Below are 19,730 nucleotides of genomic sequence, written 5' to 3'. Positions count from 1 at the left end.
TAATTGGTATTAATTAATTAATCTGATTAGGAATTACAGATTTTAAAATCACAATATTCAGGGGTGATTCTGTTCTGGAATTCCGGATCTTTAACTTTGAAATTTGAAATAACTGTATTATTTTTTCTGACTATCTTTATCTGTCTCAATTTTTGTCTGGTTAGACTTAAAAGTTTTCATTCTGATTGCCAAATTAGACTTTTTTCTAATGATGACTCGCCAAATGTGACAATTCAGATAATTTCAATTGTAACTTTAAAAATCAAAAATTGAATGCTTCTTTTGTGAAACTTCATTTTTTGTCTGCATCTAAGTTGGTAACCTTTTGAAATTTCAGAAAAATTTAGTGACAAAGCCTTATCATAATTCTATTTGGAACAAATATATATTTTCATATGTTCAAAAAGGATTTTTTCAGTATTAATTTATTAAAAAAAGGTATTAAATGCATTCCCAGATAGGTATGCATTAAATGAATTGAGAATTTGCTGAAAAAGGTGCATCTAAAAGAAAATATTTTCTTCAAATTTAATAGTTTGAATTCTGCATTACTTGATGAAGCAACAAATTCCATTGCTTTGATGAAATTGATAGATAGTTTGTTAAATATAATTTTAATTGATGAAAAGTTGTTAGATCAAGAAATCAAAAACTGTAAAAAAAGTTGTTCAATTGTTGAAAACCGAAACTGATTATACTGTTGCTGTTAATTTTTGGATTGAGATATTCAGACTAAAAAGAAATGCGAAATAAATTGCCTAATTCAGACAAAACTAATTAAATATTTGTTACTTACTTTCATGGATACTGTTTTTAAAGTTCATTTAGTTTGATAATATTATAATAAATAAACATTATCAAGAATAGATCTCTGTGTAGATCATAAAATATTTCATAATCATTTATTATTAAAATATTTCATAGATCATAAAATATTTATTTAAATAGAAATGCACTTGGAAGTTTTTGAGTTAGAAAATTCTACAAAACTCCATTCATCAAAATTTTATTGAATATTCTGTCTAAGACATCTTTCCCAATCCTCTTACTTTCTACGAACCTTTCCCTTCCTAATTTCAGTTCTTTTCTTATGTCTATTAATATAGATAGATAGATACCTTAGCAGGCATTTTCGATTTTAATAGAATACTGGAATAGTTAAGTGTAAAGCCTTTTTCTTAATCAAACTAAATATTCATTTATTAGCTAAGAAAAGAGTAAATACAGCATTTCCTAGAATTGGATGCCTTCCTCTCAAAGTAACTTAAATTGAATGATTAAAAACAATTTTGTGAAAATAAAATGAGTAATATGTGAAGTAATATAATGAATGATTATTTCGAAAATTCCACCTTTTGTCTACAACAGTGGTTCTTAACCTTTTTAAGCCGTGACCCAAATTTGAGAAATATTTGAGAAAAAGTCAAAATTTTTTCATTGCTTTATTTTAGATTGTATTTTTAAAAAATCTTCAATCCTACGATGATGATTTTTTTTTTTAACTTACACATTTCTTATTTATTTTTTTAATAATAAAGATAAACAAAAGTACTTTTCGATCCAAGGAAAATTTAATTAATAATCAAGTGTTTTTAATAATTTTTATTGACCAAATTAAAATATATTTATAACTTTTTGAAAATAATTGACATTTTAACTTATTCCTAAAAAAAAAGAAATATCAATACATATGTTAAGTCTTTTAAATTTTAAATGCAAGTCGTACAGTTTTAATGAGAACCTTGTGCTTGAATACATTTTGAAAGATCTTCAAGCCAAATCAAATATTTGGTCAAATATTTGGCGCGCTTCTCTTGTACGCCCTCGACAGCTTTGCTCCATTTAGTTCTCACCGTTATTATCATCACACGTACTTTTTTTGCTCTCGCTTTTTAATCAGCTGATATTTTTTGGTCTTGTTAATCACATTCATTTTCGATTGTTGATATTTATTCAAGTCGTCATTTCTAAAATGTCTGAAATTTGGTGTATTACTAACTTTTTTGGTTCGACCCAAGAAATATGCTTCGCGACCCAATTTTGGGTCGCGAGCCATAGGCTAAGAACCGCTGGTCTACAAAATTGCTTAAAAATATAAACATTGCAAAGTATTAAAAATAATATATATTGGTAAAATATTTGGTAGGTTTCCATTTTTTTTTTCCAAAATTATTCTCTTTTTCTTACTAATGAAATTATTTTATAATATACATGTACATTGTTTTATAATATACATTAATGCTATGCAATATCTATTGCATAGCATTAATGCTATGGTCATTGTGATTAATCAAATTAATATTAATAATTGGTAGACAGAGTGATTAATCAATGCATTACATTGTTTGATAATCACATAATCACTTTGACAGTAGCATTAACATTCTGAATTATTCAAAAAAATTTCGAATTTTTGCTTCAAGTTAATTTTTTAATAATATAATATATATATTACTAAATTTTAAGGTATATTTTAAACTAAATAACTAATGATGAACAAATGCAACATTTGTTTTATTTTATTAAAGGTCTGTACCTGAAAAGCAAACAAGTCAAGTTCCTCAATTAACATAATTGAATAACATGTTCCATATTAGTAGAGCTTCTTATCACCCAAGACTAACAAAACACACCAACAGTGATGGATAGTAGACAGGAAAAATTGTCCAATAATTCTTATAAAATTAGTTGTTAGCATAGCTACTTCTAGCTCATGAAATGTTGTGAGAGACATTGAATGATTTACTTCAAATATTCTTAATACATAATGAAAATATGTCTTTTTTTATGTTTAAAAAAGGGAAAGTCTTTTTTCATTGCTTCATATAGGTTTTTAAGTATCACTTAACTTTTGTGGACAGAATAAATATAATATTGTGGTGTCCCATGAATTTCTTTATTCTTTTTTATTTAAGATGAATATGCGAAATGTTTTGTTTCAGTTTGATTTATTGCACTTTTTATGAACCATTCTGCTCGATCACCTTCGTCCATTTCACAAGCAGCCACTTCATTCCCACTTTCTTAAATTATTAAGGCTTACTACCAAAATACTCCTTTAGGTATATTTTTATTTAGCTTGCTGATTAGAACCGTTTATGATGGAGAGAATTTTTAAATGACATGAACAAGCAATAGTCGGATGGAGCAAGATCTGGGGAATACGGAGGACGAGGTAGGTGTCTTTATCGAACTGTAACATCTTTTCTTTAAAAGGCCAATGCAACATACAGTTTGAGGTGATGAAAAACGACGCCAATTACCGCCACACTTCTGCACTGGCAGTTTTCAGTTTATCGAGCTGATTCAAATCTGTTGTGCCAAGTGCGTTTTCGATACATATTTTGATACAGAATCCAAGTATTCTTCAGTGACAAGATCTTTCGAAAAGATTTCTTTCATATCGCTGAAGAAGCATAAAATATAATTATTTTTGCCACTTAAAACATTTTCTAATTTGAAGCATGTGCATATCTCTAATAATTTAGTTGTTGGTCCATGATTAGAGTGGACAACCTATATACTGAAACGTGAGGGATTCCTTTCTTTCTTTCACAACCAGTGATGTGCTTCCTAAGCTTTCTTTATACATGTTAAAAAATATTTTGTGATCATCAAGTAATAATTTTAAGTACATCAAAAAGTATAATTAATGTTCCTTAATTTTCGTTAAAATCACATTTTTGCCCCCTCATATTTGAAGTATATAAATCGAAAATATTGCAATCGTCGAAACTTTCGACTCGATATTTTGGCGAATCATTATGTTGAATAATGGAATATAGAATAATGTTTGTCTGTCTGCGATCACGATTATTGGTATATAGAGATTGAGAAATAAAATGTAGTCTGTAATCTTGATGATCAATTTTCTATGAAAACTTGGATGAAATGCATCAACGGGAAGTCAGCCATCTAACTCTGCAACCCGCCACGAAGGCACACGGATTTAAACCATAAAAACTGAATGACCGGACCGCCGCAACAGATACATTAGCGGGAACTGTGGTTGAGTCCTAAGGGCCATCACCGGCCACGGTACAACCCTCCCTGAAGGAAGTACGTCACGTCATCGATGGGAGGAGCCAGATCCCCCACCTATTAGTGTACCCTCCAGGGTGGCGAGATCCAACCACCATGCCGGAAGCATCTCATTCTCATTCTGAGGTGCCCCCCGGGGGGTATGCAACGGGAAGTCTGCCTGTCTGTTTGTACCCACGGAGAGGTGCTATCCGACATCGGAATGGATGTTATTATAACTACTACACTACACACGATTATTATATCCAGCAAAGAATTGAGAATCTGCTTACGTATATGGCAACTTCTCTTTTCCGTTTCTGAGGTGCCCCCGGTGCGAAATGTGTACACAAAATAATTCTAACATAATAATAATAATACAAAAGTCGGCGCTATATTGATGAAATTTGGTATATAAATGAATTATCGGAATTGACTAGTAGATGCGTGTTAAATTTTGGATCAATCTGTCAAATGCATCACTTGTTTGCATTTGTTGGTAAGCATATTTGTATGTTCATGAACACGATGTAACTCGAGAACGGAATGATTTAGATAAATGAAATTTGATATGCGGTTTGGTAGCCAAAATTACTGATACTTGCCAAAATTTTGATCCAGTAGAGTGGAAATGTAGGAGTACAAAATGTGTGATCGGTTTACTTCCATTATATTACACTGAATGCTGTTACAAGGTACAAAACGCTGCGTACTGTTTCACCATATGCGAAATGGGGGCACTTCAACCGGCCTTCATATACTTTGAAGCGGGGTCAGATAATGAGGATGACATTTGACTCGCCATTTCTTCCCCAAACTTCCACACCCCAGCATTAGAAACACTTGCACCAGAACAGTAAGTGAATACGCGTGAGCTACACATTTTGAGTATAGAGTTTTAAGTACACAGTTTAAGTTAAGCCAATCGACAGCCGAGACAGTCTTTAATCCCATTTATCCGTTATTCTTGTGCTGAAATTTGGAAATGAGGGTGCCGGCTCAGGTGTCTTTCACCTCATATAACCACATTTAAAATTACGAAATACGCCTCAAATAATTCTTGAACTACTTCAAAACAAGGTATTAATTAACATCAAGTTAATTAAACAAATCCTAAATGCTTTCTTTAATTTTAATTGGGCGTTTGGTAAAAATAGTGATATATAGTGATATAATCTTTAGTAGTTGATGTTTAAAGAAATCGCTTATAAATATAAAAACAAATTATTAAATATTTCCTAGAATTAAGATAAAAAATATAAATTACAAAGCAAAAAAGAAAGCTGTAAGCAACAAAACTTAATGAAGATTACTTTCTTCTTTTAAAGATGAAATATTATAAAAGCAAACATCTACAGTATAATCTGATTATTTTTGATTTCAAGTGAACATAAAAAATTCTAGTTCAATAAATTTGTAAATCGCTATTAAGCTTTAATGAATGACTTACACGCTAGAAGTGAACGAAGAGAAAGCAACACTTTAATAACAGCAAGACATATTACTTCCAGTAAAACGAACTCTAAAATTCTTATTCCAGAAAACAGAAATGATGTTGCCATTGGGACAGTAATTCTATTTAAAATATATCACTTAACGCCTCATTTCTTTTAAGTGATTGGAAGACAGAGTGTCATAATTAGAAGCGATATGTCTCACCCCTTTCGATTGTAAGGATGCTAATTAAATTTTCCACTGCTTTGTTCCAAAATGGCGCAGCTTTCCATCAAAGTGACTGTCAACATTTTAAAACAAATGATTAAAAAAAGAATGCGATTCTTTATTCGGTTAACAACAACTTTGCAGCGTTATAAGTAGGGAGTATAATTTATTGTTAGATTCATTTGTTTTTGGAACTTTTTGACTCTAATTATTTTGCAGACGATTTTTTGTTCGTATTGTTTTGTTTTCTTTAAATTATAAAAAAAAGATCTCGCTTTTGCCATTTTTTTTCTTTTTTACTTTGCGTGTTCTTGCAGTGTCATAAATAACACTTAACTCCTTCATGTGTCAGGAAAATATCGAATGTTAAGCACTTTTTTTTTATTCCAAAGAAAGCACTTATTTGCTTAATAGTGATTTTGGCACGGTTATGTCATGATACAAGTTTTAAAAAAATCTTTTTTAACTCCCATTATTTTTTCATTTAATACTTTTCTAGAACCGATTTTATATTTTTTTTCCTTCGAAATGTCAAGAAGTAGCAAACGGAAAAACATTCCTTTTCTTTCCCCTTCCCTATTCTTGTAAGATAAACAAAAAATATGTGATTGAAGGGTTTTTTTGCTTATTGAAATTATTTGCTTGTCAAGTTGAGATGATAACAACTGCTCATAGAGATTGATGTTCAACAAGAAATGATTAAGAACTTTTAAAAGCATTTCATTTAGAAAATTGCTGAAGGTTAATTTGGTATTGCCAACAGAAAGCGACACTTACAATTCTACCAATTTGAAATTTGATATATGAATTCAATTATTTGCAATCTATAAAAAGGAATTAAATGACAAAAGCTATTTCATTCATGAAGGGTGATAATTCATCGTTAAATAAAGTGATAAAAATAAACATAAGATTAATTTGTGAGTTCAGAACTCAATGCTAACAAATGTACGTTATTAAGCTTTCAATTAATTATTTCCATTATGAATCGAATGTCTATTAATTATTAATAAACATTCGATTCTTTTTTTGTCTTTCTCATATACGAAGTATAGAGGAAGTATTGTAATCATGAAAAAACTCGAACTCGAAATTTTGACGAATTCCTATGAACTAGATGGATACAATTTGGTGTACGAACTTACGACCGAATGTGTGCATTTCTATCAAATATTATACGGAATCTATTCACAGGAAGTCTATCAGTCTGGATGTTCGGATACAAGAAAATTCGTAACTACAAAAAATGCTAACTAATTTTTTTTTTTTTTTTTACGAATCTTCATTAACTAGATGGATACAATTTGTTGTATGAATTACGACCGAATTTGTACATTTCTATAAAATATTATACGGAATCTATTCACAGGAAATCTGTCAGTCTATGATACAATGGAATTCGATAATTACAAAAAAATCCAAAGAACTAGTTAGATAAACTTTGAGACTCAATTTTAGCGTATAAAATATGAAAAAAATTGAACAAAAATTATTTGGTTTAATTTTGAACGAAATATTTGTGAGATGACTGACTGTCTGTCGATATGTGCTTTCGCATGCGTTTAACCGCCATACTGCATTAAAGGCACTGATTTAAATCATTGAAATTCTATATGTTATCTTGTGGCTATAATTCCATGCCAAATTTCGGTGCCAAGCTGCTGATAAAGTAGCGTCGAAAATATTTATTCTCATGGCAGATATAGTAAGAATGTTAGTTCACGCCACATATCTATATTTTGAAACTATCGTTCATTGCCACGCTCGATCATTAATCAAAGTTCTCGGTCAATAGTTTTATGCGGGGAGTGAGAGACAAAGAAATTTTTTGGAGAGTATGCGAGAAAGTTTTGTGAGGACCCCTCGCTCTGATTTTAATTGTAAGGCGTGCAGAAATGAAACTATGTGCATTAGGATAATTTTCAATCAACGAATGAATGAAATTTTAATCTATCCTTATAATAAAGCTCAATGTGTGTGTGTTGGCGCTCTACAGGCCAGACCATTCAACCTACGGCTACCAAATTTGGCACGTGTATACCTTGGAGGCCGGGAATGTGCACCTGGGGGTTATTTTTTCGGATTTTTAATTAGAATTTTATTTATTTAAAAATTAAGCGAAATTTTGGCGTGTTTCTGCTATAACTTCCGGAAATATTACCGCACAAAAAAAGATTTTTACATGAAGTTAAAGATTAAAAATTTATCTTTTAAATGATACCAATGTTTTAACCTTAAAATTAAATGTCTATTTTTAATGAATTTTTAAATAAAAATTTTAACTATATTTTTCAACCATTTTTTTTCGCACAAAATAAAAATAAAATTTAAGCTGCACGAGCACGTTTCGCATTCATGGGAAAAATTTTGCTTTTTTCAAAGTGTTGATATCACAGTGATTAAAGCTCCAATTAAAAATAAATTAAATCTTTTTGGAAATGAAATCTGCAAAAATATAATTTTCGGCACGTGTCTGTAGGAAATGAAACAAATATGAAATATAATTTTTTTCTAAAAAATAAATTCAAGAAAAATTATTTTATGATCTTTTACACTCTCTATATTATTAATCCAATAACATTCAAAACTTCATTAATAAGTCTTAGTTGATCGTGGAAAATAGAAACATTCATTCATTTATTTAAAATTTCGTGTGTCCAGAATATTTCTCAGAATATGATACCTTACTGCATTAAATTTAGACTTCATAATTTTTGAAATATATTTATAGACCGGAACAAAATATTATTATTGATTTCATTTCAATCCTTTTGAAAGCAAAACTAAAAACTGAATTTTATGCTGAATCTGAGAAATTTTTGTTGAATTATTCTTTGAGATATTACATAAATTATGAAAAATATTTTGTAGTACACATAAGACTTAAATACCGAGCAATTCTGTTTGCAATACTCATATTCAATAATAATAATAATAATAAATAAATAACTATAAAGATGATAAATAAGATAAAACGCTTGGTTTTATTACAAAATATCTTTATAATAATTGCAATTTCACCCTTTCCACTTTAAATTAAAGTTGAAGTTTTACCGGAAATGACAACAAATTAGCAAAATATATATAGTAAATTGAACGAAACGATCTAAACAACAGTATAATTTTTGTATGACTATCAAAATTTGAAGATTAAAAATGTTTTGTTTGAGAATCTATTAAGAGACCAGTTACTTAAAATATTAAATTGAAAATTGTAGCGAACGGTAATACTGGCGAACCGGCTGGTCGCCAAAGGCGGCTAGTAACTAATAAAAGTATTTAAATCAAAGATAACATTGAAACACATTTAAGCCTATTGAATATCTTTGAAAAAAAATCTGCTTCTTTAAGAAAATATTACAGATATAGAAATACCATCTGAAATAAAATATGAAGAAAAAAAGAAACAATCATTTTGATAATTTCTTCAAAATTTTCTAATCTTTATGTGTAATTCAAAACTACAATTTTATTTTAAAAATAATTGAAATTCATTTTGTGAAGAAAATTTTTTGTGGTTGCCTTATCAATTTAGACGTCATAACGTAGGCATCTGTTTCAATCTAAATAAAAATATTAAAAAAAAAAGTCATAAAGAATGTCTTTAAAAACTTATGTTCCTTTTTTTTTTCAAGTTTATATATATATATATATATATATATATATATATATATATATATATATATATATATAATGTTAATTATTGTTGCTATTATTTCTATAAGCCTTCTTTGACAGGTACCTAAAAAAAAAATCTAGAAAAAGATACTCTTAAAAAACATATTTTTGTTTTAAATCTTTTTTTATTATTAGAAAATATTTTCATGCCTGAAATGGATTTTATAAGAGTAATTTTAAAATTTATTATGAGTTTATCATTTCAAAGGAATCACAATTAATAATTAAGGAGAACGTAAGTGTATGTGTTAACGCTCATCAGGCCAGATTGTTTGACGCATCGCTAACAAATTCGTTACAAATATTTTTTAAAAGATGGAATAAAGCGCTTCCAAACGATTTTTTTTTCGAGCTTTAATTAATTAATATTTAAACTTATTTTGGCATTTTTGCCGTTGTAACTGACAGAAATATTCTCGCCCAGTTTTTTTTTTCTTTTAATATTTAGTTTTAAAATTTTAAAAATTGTCTTTTTTATGTTGCCAATATATTTGTCGTGTAACTTTTTTTTCTAAATTTTTACCATTTCTTAAAAGTATTTTTTTTTGCATAATTTTGCAGCAATATATTTCATTGTTATGGAAAAAAGATCAAAGATTATTTCATGAATTTTTCGATCACGTCATTTTTTCATTTTTAAAAGGAAAGGAAACGAAACCCGATCATATTCAATATTTGTAGGAATAAGATATAACATCGTGAAAATTAGTTGATAGATGGGTCGGACGATTACATTGTTAACAGCACTGTGATATCATGGGATGTGATCTGATTAGGAAGATTAATTTTTACAGTAAATAAAACTAATATAAAATTACTAAAATAATATCGCTGTCATTACTATTACAATTTCAAACTTAAAAATACTTTTTAGAGGGAATCATGAATAAAATGAAAACTATCCTTTGAAATGAAACCAGTGAACATTCCGACAATCAACTGGTCGGCAAAAGGCGTAAAAGTAGAAAAGAAGTAAGGAACATCTTAACCTGTGTTTTTAAAATGAAAGTAAATATGGTGTATTTTGAAGCTAGATCTGTTTTTTATGGAAAATTATTTATAGTATTTCCCCTCTTTAAATATATAATTCTTTTATTTGAAAATAAAATATTAAGAAGCTTTGGCATAATTTATTAAAGAAAACATCGTCATTTTCAGAAAAATAACAAAATATCTTTTTAACAATATTTAAAAAACTTCGAAGTATTTTTTGATCACATTTTAGGTCCGCTTTTTAAAAAAGTATGCTTTATAATTAGATTAAATGTATATAAAAGTTGAAAGTAATTTTTGCATCGACTTTTAAAGCAATCATGGTGTTTCACAAAATGATTTTTTTTTTTTTTCATGATTGATTTTAAACTGACATTGTTTGTCGTTTGGCATGATGTAAAAAGTGCTTAAAATGCTCTACAGGACTGATAATGGATTTGTAGTTATTAAATTATCAAATTTTAAATTAGATTTTTAATTAATTGCTAATCAATCGTTATTTTTTCGTTTTTCTTCTGTAACTTCGAAATATAATAACGCAAAAGGCATTTTTACAATATTTTAAAATAGATAAAAAGCTTTCAGTGTTACTAGTTTTTTATTTCTATTCGATTGTTTTTCTCTAGTTTTAAGAAATTTTTAAAAATTAATTTTAAACAGTTTGAAGTAATACTTTTTTTTATAAGGACGTTTAAACTAATTTTATTGTTTCATCAAATCTTCCAATGGCAATGCTTTTGTAATATTAAGGTTATGAAAAAAAAAATAACTAGACAGAATTTTCACTTTTGCTTTAATATGATAATACTTTTAATGTGGCATGAATTAAAAATTGTTATACATAAAATATAGCGGCTGAGTTAAACATGCCAGATGAGGACCAGACAATCGAATAAAATTTAAAATATCAATTATATTACGATGTTTTACATTTAGAGATTCGAGTCTCTTTTAATTTTTTTCTATTGATGAATTATTTCTCGTTTTATTCACATGACAACAATTGGTTACTAAAAATAACTTTTGAGAATCAATCTTTCCCTTCTTTTCTTTCTTTTTTTCCCATCCCATTTTCTTTGCAGGTGAATATATATAATAGTATCCCAATAAAAGAAGATAAAAATGTTTTAAAGGTAAAACTAAATTTTCTATCTCGAGAAGTTGCGAAATTTTCATAAAAGTTTCACCAATGGCCGATAGATGGCGGAAGCATCGCTCTTAAATATCGAATTTTGAGATGTAGAGAGAAGAATTTAATTTTCTTCTTTTAACAAACTTCCGTCTTAAGTATCGTCAAACCAATCTACCCTCGGGGATTTTTTTTACTTGTAGATGGGAGAATTATAGTACAACTGACCCAGGGGATTTTTTTTCCCAATTTTTCCCTCCTTCTTTTATGTTATGCAAACATTCGAACGACTTCAGAAATGAGCAAAATTGTTCATGCGCGAATATCGCAATTAAAGTGCGGAGATTTACTCAATCAAAGTTTGCAATCACCGTACTTCGTAACATCTCCTTCTACCATTAAACTAATCACGATATTTCAGATCACTTCACTTCGGAACATCTCTACCTCCATTAAACTAATCACGATATCCGTGATTTTTTTTTTTTCTTTTTCTTTTTCTACTTTTCCGATTTTTATTGGAGTAATTTTCTTGATTTTTCTATAGTGATAGGCTCCCGTTTTTTCATTAAGTGTTCGAGTCTGAATTTCAGGGAGTAAATTCATAATTCAGCCTCCGGCTATAGCGAAAATAACATTCTGAATCGATATTCCAAATCGTTCTTTCGACGATTTTCATTACTAGCATTATAAGTTGGATAATTTACATACGGACATGCTTTGCCAACACCTATGTGTCAAAATTCTCATCAAATCAGAGGTTATGATAGATCATTTGGACAACATGTAATACATTCATAAAAAAAGAAGATAGAAAAAATATCGTCTGCTGATAAATCTATTTACTTTTCCTGCTAAGCTGTGGCAATAATTCCAATCTGATTTTGGGATTTTTTTCTTCTTTTCAATCTAAAACGTTCTTTGTGAAACTAAAAATTGGAAAATATGTCGAATCTACTTGTTGGGCTTACTTTCTTTGAAGTAAATTTATTTGATGAGAATTTCCATCACCAGATTGTGGTTTGGTTTTGAATGAAAATATGTGGCCTCAGGATCTCTAAGCGAGCTTTAAATTGCGCTAGGTAACTTGTTGCCGATATATTTTCCAAGAAACATTTTTATTTTCTATTTTTAAATGCTTCCGCCTGTATTTTTTTTTCTATATTTTTGAAAATGGTTCGATAAATTCTTTTGCAATTCATAACTGCATAGCTGTTGATTGGTTTTGTAGAGTTTGGAAATGAAATTTTAAAAAGATGTACTTTTAGAATTGCATGTATTTTGACTTTAAATTTAAGCGTTTAAATATTTTCTTTTGAAATGTAATCAAGCATTTAAATATGCAATTAAGTACTTAATAATTTCATTGAATCTACGATATAAATACATTGCACTTCTTTGATAATATTATTAATTAATGGAAGAAGCCACCGAAAAAAGTATTTTTTAAATTTATTAATTAAAAATTAGAATTTAGAAATGAAAATTTTAAAAATCTGTATTTAGAATTGCATGTATTTTGAAACTTAAGTAAATATTTAATTATTTCTGTTTGTAATAAAATCAGACAATTTTAGTAATAATTAAATACTTAATTATTTCATTAAATTTACGATCTGAATACAGTGTACGTCTCTGATAATTTTATTATTTAATGGCAGAAGTTACCGAATAAGATATTTTTAAGAAAGTTTATTAATTAAAAATAAAAATTTAGAAATAAAAATCTAAAAAAAAAAAAATGTGCATTTAAAATTGCGTATTTTTAAGCTTAATTAAGTATTTAATTATTTTTGTTTGAAATACAAGCAAGCAATTTTCGTAATAATTAAATACTTAATTATTTCATTGAATTTGCGAACTGAATATATTATATCTCTCTGATAATTTTATTAATTAATGGCAGAAGCTACTGAAGAATGTTTTTAAGAAAGTTTATTAAATAAAAAATGCAAATTTAATAAGCGATTTAATATAGTTTAAAAATGAATGTAAATCCGTGTCACTATAAATAATAAAATCGAATGTGCATGTGTCTGTATATTGCGCTATATATTGCTGCATCAATCGTTATCAAATATGGTATAAGCATAGTTTAGAGAGTACATTTCTTTTTAAAATCAAGTATTGAAGTTGTTTATTTTGAAATGTATAAGAAACATAGAAAAAGTAATCTAACTAGTCTTGCATTACATATTAAGCCTAATCTTTAAACGAATCAGTGAATTATTTTTTCCATATCATTAAATATTGTTAAAGAGTATAGGCCATTTCATTTCGAATCCTCTTTTACCTTGTGGAACAACTAATAATGATTATTTCCATCGGTTTTTATTACTTCATTTCTTCTTGTTTTCTTAATTGTTTAAAAAAGACTTTTCGGGCATATGAACAAAACTATTAGAAACAAGTAATATATATATATATATATATATATATATATATATATATATATATATATATATATAAATTTAAGTCAGTTCCTACTTAGCTCAACATTTTTATTTTATTTTAGTTACTTTTTATTAAATAATTACAATTAATATAAATATGTATATACATATGACAGAATTACAATATTAAGTGGCAAAATAGAGCTTGGCGACAAACTTGATGACATGGCGACGTATTTGGCGACCAAATACAAATTACTGGACAAATTTATTTAATTAATTAATATTTGAAAAAAAAAACTGTATTAAAATCAAGAGTCATCCACTACAAGTTTCAAAAAAAGTATTTTATTAACGATTGAAAATTTGAACAAGATATATATAGAGAGAATGTAAGCTAATAGTAGGAATTGAAAAAAGAGAAAAGAACAATAACTTGTAATTTTCATAATTTTCAACATAACTTGTAATTTTCAATAAGAAAATGCTCATATATGTACAATAAAAAGATGCATAATTAAATATGAGAACCAAATTTTCTAAATTTTTTTTCTTCTTAATTTGAAGAAAAAGGTACATAGGACAACATAAGTGGGCTAGAAAAAGAGAAACCACACACGATACTGTTGTCTGTTTTTCTACCTGAAAACCTGATGTCAGATTTACTCTATTACGAATTGGCTATCTTATTCCATCCATAAACAGCTTTGATTTGGTGAAAGATATCCATATCCAAACTGATTTTATTTCCCTTCATGGTTTAGCTGCATGTTCCCTTTTTATCATCGATTTTTCTATTTGGGATATCATTTATAAAGTTTCATGATTTGGGGATAGGGCATTCCCAATCAAATATTTTTGAAATTTTGAAAATCATTTACTTGCATTTTATTTAATTTTTAGAAATTTTAAATTTTTGCTTACCTTGTTAAATTTTTGTTCTTTAACATAATTTGTATTATTTTCAGCTTCCTTGTTTCATATGTGTGATATTTTAGATTTTATTTTTATCTTGTCATATGTTTAGCTCTACATGACGAACTCTGGTCTTTATATCATAAAGTTCGTACTAATGGATCACGTTTTTGTTAGATTCTGTTACATTAGTAAGCAAAAGTAGTTGGAAAAATCATCTTAATTTGAAATAAGTTCAACTGCACAACTATGTTCATTGAATTATGTTTCAGTTGTCATCAATTTCTACTTCTGATTTATTTTTAATTTTAAGCTTCAAATATATTTTTTCTATCAAAAATGAGTCCTTGAAAATTTTTCGTTATCGCACCCTTACTTTAAGAAATCCTATAGATTGCTAATAGAAATAAAATTCCATTCTAACAGTTTAATTGTTTTCACAAATCAAAAATTCCTAACTAGAAATTTCCAGGAAAAAAAAAAATTCGGACCTCAAGAGTTTTGAGGAATAATTCTCAAAATGAATTCATAAAATCTCATGATTAATGGATGCTATTCAAGAAGTAAACTAAATCATTTATTTCTTTTTCTTCTGGAAGAGTGAGAGAGAGAAAAAAAAAAGAACGTTAATTCTCCAGATTACTTAGAATGAAGCGAAATATCTATATACAAACTTTCTATTGTTAAGAAACAATACTAATGATCAAACGAAGTTAGGAAAACTAAGAAAGAACTTTGAAAGGAATATTTAAAAAACGCTTTTAACTGCCCCCTTAAGAGCTAAATCCGAATCGGCGGAAACTGATAATCATTTTAGAGATTCAAACCTGCTTTCTTTCTAAGTTTTCTACTGAAGAAGAAAAGACTCAACAATAAGACACTGTGGTCATATTTTACCGCAGAATTATCGCCAGGAAATGCACCGTTTTTTTCTTTCCCATTTTAATTCCAAAGTTTTTCATCGGAGGAAAACGAATTGGATTTTATATTTGGCGAAGATTACGAGAGAAAGTGTGCCAAGGAAGGGCGCCTTTTGTTCCAAAAGTGTCACATCGGATTTAGCATTAAATGGGAGTATGGATTATAGAAGGAAACAAATGGTTATTTTAATGAAAAAGGCGTCGGAACATTTAAAAGTGAAAAGTTATCCAAAAGACCTCCATCGGAAGTACTGGGGAGCAACAAAGGAGGTGATATGATTTGCAGTTCATCCCTACGTATTGTTTTGTAACAAAAGGATTTCAACTGTCATTTGCATATTTTATAAGTTAGCGAAAACAAAGTGCTGTTTTCATTAGCAAAAGAACTGCTCAGTGCGAGGGAATAGGTATCATTCTTAAGCTCTGTTTTTATTTAGGGCTTTCAAAAAGAAATGGATCTTAGAAATTCAAAATGAATGATGACGATGTGTTTTTTTTTTCACACAAATGGAACGAACGTGCTTCGTATTGTTGTCTGTTTGTGTTTTTGTTTCTATGAAGGTTGCCTAGTCTTTTCGGGTTGCCTTTTTTTGTCACAAAACTTACAAAGTTTTAGGATCTTGTAATCCAGAGGTTTGATATAGATTTAGGAAAGGTGTTTTATTTACTCAGATATTTTTGCATTGGCATCCATTTCCTTTAAAAATAACAGATTTGGGTTCTTTCTAGATTTGAATCGTATTGTTTGGTTTATAATAAGATTATATCTTTCACAATGATGACTAGCACATAAGAAAATCCATGTTTTGATTGATTCAAAAAATATCAATAAGTTGGATTTGTCTAAAGTGGCTAAATTGAAAATATTTAGTGATTATTAAGATTAATAATTGTTTTATTTTTTGAAAAATATTGAATTACAGAAAATGAGTGGCTTGGGAAATAAAGCGATTTAAGAGAAGAAAATCTTTTGTTAAAAAAAAGATACAATATAATATGAAAAACTATCACGCTCCTTTTTCTTGCAAAATAAAGATAGCCATAAATTAAAAGAATGTTATCTTATTAATAAAGAGGTACGATTTGTATAGAAAAGATTTTTGATAAAAATGAAGCACACAGTAATGGAAAAATGCTGCTATGCCTTAAAAAAATACTATCACTATTTGGTTTTCTCACATTCTGCATGCTTACTTTCGCGTGCGTGCTGAACTTCTGCGGATGCGTATTGCTGAAAATGAAAATTTTAGCAGGGAAATATGTGTGTGTGCGTGTGCATATATATAAAAACTCAAATTAATAAGATTTCATTTAAGAGACATTAAGTTTGAGATAAAAAAAAATATAGACAAAAGATAAACGAATCTTATATAATGTAATCATTTTAAAACTATACTTCAATTGAAATGGGCGATATATAATAAGGGAAGGGAGGGAGGCGACTGATGAATTTATGTATATAACCACAGGAAGTGGTCTCCCAAAACTTTCTCGTATCTCTCTAATAAAATTTGGCATGCCAGATAACGCGTTACATGACATTGGTGTACAATAGTTATGAACTATTAACTTTTGGCATAAATTTAACATATTTACTGAATTTATCGCGTCAGTCTTGGTGAATTATTTGGCGATTAATCCCTGGCGTTCGTTTAATCATATCCGAAAATCGAATTTGCGTTTTAGGCATGTTTTTCTCAACTTACTAAGCAAAAATTTGACACGGAGATACAACTGTAGTCACAAAATTACATATCAAATTTGATAAATTTAAGTCATTGCGTTTTCGAGTTATAACGTGTAGATGCTTCTGAAAGTACAAACCGACGGACGGTCAACTTGTAGTTAAATTTGACAGGTGTTTACACTATAGACATTACATCTGTATACCGAATTTTATCTATTTAGCTTTTCTTGTTTTGTAGTTATAGTTTTAAATTAAATTCAAACAGCCATACAGATGAACTTCCTCTGAACAGATTTTGTTTAACCCTTATGTTCATTTTGTATAGTATACCATACATACAACTTTATAAAAATATACTACCACTATAAAATAAAAATATATATAAAATATAAAAAATATAAAAATATATATATAATATAAAATAAGCTACCTATATACATTTTTTTTTGTTGCTTTTCTTCAAAAAAGCAATCTTGCCACGATAAGGGTTAAAATTTGATAGAAATCTGCAACTTTGTTTTTAAGACCCTATACCAAATTTCATCCTTCCAGCTCAAAGCGTTGTTGATTTATCTTTGTCGCAGACAGACAGATGGACATTTTCTAAAAATGTATTTTCGAACGCAGAAGAGGTCAAATCAAAATTCGTTAAAATCTGGAGTTGGAATTTTTTGAACGATTATTATACTTTCTGTATTCTACGTATCCGAGAAAGTAAAAATGAATGTTTGTAGGTCTTTTATACACGTTTTCGGTTTTTGTTCAATCGTGAAGAAATTTGACTCCATAACCTTGAGAAAAATCACTGTTACGTGGTTAAATTCTATAAGTAATTAAAATATTATAATTAAAAATTAAATAAGTTTTTGCAATGTTTTATAGCTATGTCTTGTGAAAATATTGTTCTCAAAAAGGATTTTTACACTATCTCATCTTTAGCTCAAAAGATCATCTTTCTAATGCTATAATTTCATTCCTCCTTAATTTGAATATTTTTTAAAAATTTTAATTTGATAATAAATTTTAAATTTTAATTTGATATATTACCTGCAGTAATGATTTTATTGCTGTGATAAAATTGAAACTAATCTCATTGTTCCATCAAGTATTAAATAGAGTACTTTGACAGTGTTGAAATTATAAAAAAAAAAAAAAAAAAAAAAAAAAAAAATGCTTCTTTGAATATCAATTCTGAAGTGGATTTTAATCTACTTTTTTATTTCGTCGTATAAACATTTATTATTTTGCATCAGATTAATACCATTACATTCAAATTTTTTTCCGTCTTATCTAAAAACAAAAAGTGAAATTTTTGATAAATTTTTTTCATTTTTTTTTGTCATGTGATTATTTTAAGCCAAATTTTTGCGCAGTAGCTTCTGAGCTTAAAGACTCCTGAGCACCCGAGGGCAGAAATCTGACTTCTAGCTCAAATGAAGATAGCGCACACACACTCGCTTGCACAACCCCTTTTTACAGGGGGGCTCATTCACGCACCTCACAGAGATAACACAAGGAAGAGAACACCCATGACCGAACCAGGACTCTAGCCCGGAACGCCTAGATCACGGGGAAGACGCTCTACCCCTAGGTCAGGACGCCGGCCTACATTTCATTTTAAAAGTTTAATACCTGAAAAGTCAAATTGCCAATCTCTCATTACATTTTACAATAATGTCCGGACCTTTTTAAATAGACGAAGTAGGTAATTGTTTAGGAGTCTGACAATATTTGATGGTCTTGGTTTTTTTTCAGTATATTGAAAGCTATTTAGTTTTGTGCTTTCATTTAATTATAAAATTCATTTAATCGATATTATTAAATGTCGTATTTCCAATATCATATCTTGCTTAAATTAGTTTTAAAATATTATTTTTATAACTTTCTAATTAATTTCCATTTATTTTATATCATTTTAATTGGCAATCCTTAAGAACATGTGCTTTATAATTTAAAAAAAATGCCCCATATACTATATTGTATAAATTATTTTTATACAATATAGTATAAATATAGCTTAGTAAATTTTTGAGTTATTGTGATCACATATGCATAAAAGATATTCGAGTGGACAATTAATCCTTCGAAGAATTTGTCTCGAAATTTCATACACATGTATAGTTTCATATGTATAAAAACACATGTATATAATTTCATACACATGTATAGTTTCATATGTATAAAAACACATGTATATAATTTCATACACATGTATATAATTTCATACACATGTATAGTTTCATATGTATAAAAACACATGTATATAATTTCATACACATGTATAGTTTCATATGTATAAAAACACATGTATATAATTTCATACACATGTATAG

General features: G+C 28.2%; 1 protein-coding gene across 1 annotated transcript in view; it reads left to right on the top strand.

Moving 5' to 3' along the window:
• Positions 1-19,730, top strand: part of LOC129988815 (uncharacterized) — a 92,431-nt gene that overhangs the window by 16,992 nt on the left and 55,709 nt on the right. The gene's annotated exons all lie outside the window — the stretch shown is intronic.

Source organism: Argiope bruennichi, chromosome 10 (genome assembly GCF_947563725.1).
Source record: "Argiope bruennichi chromosome 10, qqArgBrue1.1, whole genome shotgun sequence".
Lineage (NCBI taxonomy): Eukaryota > Metazoa > Arthropoda > Arachnida > Araneae > Araneidae > Argiope > Argiope bruennichi.
This window is presented reverse-complemented; position numbering and strand designations above follow the sequence as displayed.